This window comes from Octopus bimaculoides, chromosome 14 (genome assembly GCF_001194135.2).
Source record: "Octopus bimaculoides isolate UCB-OBI-ISO-001 chromosome 14, ASM119413v2, whole genome shotgun sequence".
Lineage (NCBI taxonomy): Eukaryota > Metazoa > Mollusca > Cephalopoda > Octopoda > Octopodidae > Octopus > Octopus bimaculoides.
This window is the reverse complement of record NC_068994.1, coordinates 55,332,783-55,335,773: the sequence shown is the minus strand read 5'-3', so window position 1 is coordinate 55,335,773 and position 2,991 is coordinate 55,332,783. Positions and strand designations below refer to the sequence as shown.

The window sequence follows — 2,991 nt, the reverse complement described above, 5'->3', positions numbered from 1 at the left end:
ATATATATATATATATATATATACACCCTTATGTGTGTGTATGTGTGTGTTTTACCGTAAGTACGTTTGTGCGATTATCTGTATATGTATAAACCTGCGCGGGCCTGCACAAACACACGTGAATGTGTCTGCATTTGCGTTGACCTGTGTTGACGTATCGATAAGCATGTCATATTCGAGCATGATTATGTTTACATCCAAGTGTTATATTCGCACGCAACTTGACATCACCACATTAGTGATAATGTCTAGAAAAATACGGAAAATCATTGATCTGGTAGATGGGAAAGTGCGATGCGAATTTGAATTCTAAGTAGAGAGAACTTTATTTGTGTTCTCATACGGAATGGTAAACACCGTGAAACTTATTCCTTATCACAGCTTCTCCCGTTTCTCTAAGTTCCAGTGTTTATCTCATCGTAAATTATTATTATTATTATTATTATTATTATTATTATTATTATTATTATTATTATCATCATCATCATCATCATCATCATCATTATCATTATTATTATTATTATTATTATTAACATTATTATTATTATTATTATTATTGTTTTAAGGCGGCGAGCTGGCAGATTCGTTAGCACGCCGGGCGAAATGCTTAGCTGTATTTCGTCTACCGCTGCGTTCTGAGTTCAAATTCCGCCGAGGGCGATATTGCCTTTCATCCTTTGGGGGTCGATTAAATAAGTACCAGTTACGTACTGGGTCGAGGTAATCGGCTTAATCCCTTCCTCCAAATTTGAAGCCCTGTGTTCCCAGTAGAAAGGATTATTTTTTTTTTTTCTGCCTATAGCAGAAAAGATTATTATTATTATTATCATTATTTTAAGGTGGCGAGCAGGTAGAATCCTTCGCACGCTGGACGAAATGTTTAGTGGTATTTCGCCCATTGTTACGTTCTGAGTTCAAATTCCACCGAGGTCGACTTTGCTTTTGTCCTTCTGGGGTCGATAAAAATAAGTACCAGTTGAACACTGGGGTCGATGTAATCGATTCATCCCCATCTCCCCCAAGCTGTCCTTGTGGCAAAAATATTTGGTAAATTGAGGCAAATTTCTACTACATCGCCTACTACACCTCCATGTTGCTGAGTCTGTGCAGCACTGTGCGTTTTTTTTCTGTTGTTTGTAGTGCACAAACTCTTCCCGTTCTCATATTGTGTTAGTTTTTTTTTTTTCCTCTTGAGGTATGGTGCAGCCTTTTGTTGTATTACTGCTTGTATTGTGTGTTGAGTTTGTAATGCGTTGGTTAACTAGCTTACTGGTAGAAGTTTATTTCACTGGGTAATTGCTTTACAGAGCGTGTCTTGTGTTTGTGGATTGTTTTGTTTGGGTTGTATTATTGAGTTGATAGTGTCTTGCATAGGACGTTGTGGGCTGTTCCTCGCAGGGCTATTCTTTGGATAGTGTGTCGTGTTGAGGGATCCAGGTATAGCTTCTACGTTTTTGCTCATATCTTTTTTTATGATGCCCAATGCTTCAGTTATTATTGGTACTGTTTTTACCTTCATGCCCCACATCTTGAATACTTCAGATTCGAGGTCTTTGCACTTTCACAATTTCTCCACTTCCTTTTTAGACAATATTTTGATCAGAAAGGACTGCAATGTCTATCAGTAAGCAAGTGTTTTCCCTCCACCCAATCCTTGATTATTATGTCTGGGAGTTTAGCGTTTATTTCTTTGTCGGTATGAACTGGCATCTCCCAGATAATTGTGGCTTGATCGTTGTCTTATACCTTGCTTGGCACATGTTTGTACTACCTATTGTTAGTTTTATGTTATATTGTTGGCATATCGTCCAGTAGATATAACTGCTTACTTTGTCGTGTCTATATATTCAGATTTGGCAAGGACTGGATAGCCCGAGATGATGTGATCAACTGCCTCATTGTGCTGGTTGCACATTCTGCATTTGGTGTTAGGACATGTTTTCGTCATTTTACTTTTATAATTATTCGTAGTCAAGCGTTGGTTTTGTGCAGCGAGGATAAGTCCTTCCGTTTCGACTTTTTAGCCCAGAGCTTTTGAGCCATTGTTAGCTTTCACTCAGGCTCACTTCCCCTCCGTCAAGCCTTGCAGGGGATTGGCCATGCAGTGACTTTTCTCTCCATTTCTTTATTTACTCACATATAAGCACATATAAGCATGTTTACATTGACATACAGAGATATGTGTACTTGTATGCGCGTGTGTATATATCTATATACATACGCACATACATATGCATGCAAGCGTATATATGCACATTGCTGTACTTATTCATATATATGTGTACGTATGTATGTATGTATGTATGTATGTATGTATGTATGTATGTATGTATATGAGCGCATAACTTTCATGATACATTAATTCAACCGTGATTCTGTTTATAGTCTTCGCGTTTCTACTTTACATACTTTGAAGGCACCTGGCTTAGCGGTTGAATACTCGGCTCGCGATTGTTAGGTCGTGAGTTCCATGCAGGGCGGCGCGAAGCGTCCTTGAACAAGACACTTCATTTCACGTTGCTCCAGTCCATTCAGCTGGCAAAAATGAGTTAATGGGGCCAGCCTTGTCCCATTCTGTGTCACGCTGAATCTCACTGAGAACTACGTTAAAGAGTGCGCGTGTTTGCGGAGTAATCAGCCACTTGCATGTTAATTGCACGAGCTGTTTGTTCTGTTGATCCAGTCAACTGGAACCCTAGTCGTCGTAATCGACGGAGGACCAGTTTTACATACTTAGCTACGGAATATCCTCTTTTCTATCTCATTCCTGTCAGTGCCAGATTTGATTTTTCTCTTTATATTACTGCTTAGTAATTATCTTGTGACCTCAAAATTTACATAAACTAAAGTGCGTGACCTCTTATTTTCTGCAACATAATGAATTACGCTAAAAGCATTCAGCATAGTTTCTATCTAGAAATGTGTTCGGATCACTCCTTCTCTCTCTCTCTCTCTCTCTCTCTCTCTCTCTCTCTCTCTCTCTCTCTCTCT

General features: G+C 39.0%; 1 protein-coding gene across 1 annotated transcript in view; it reads left to right on the top strand.

Annotated features, from left to right (window-relative positions):
• LOC106877991 (cholecystokinin receptor type A) overlaps positions 1-2,991 on the top strand; it is a 44,030-nt gene that overhangs the window by 1,402 nt on the left and 39,637 nt on the right. The window lies entirely within an intron of this gene.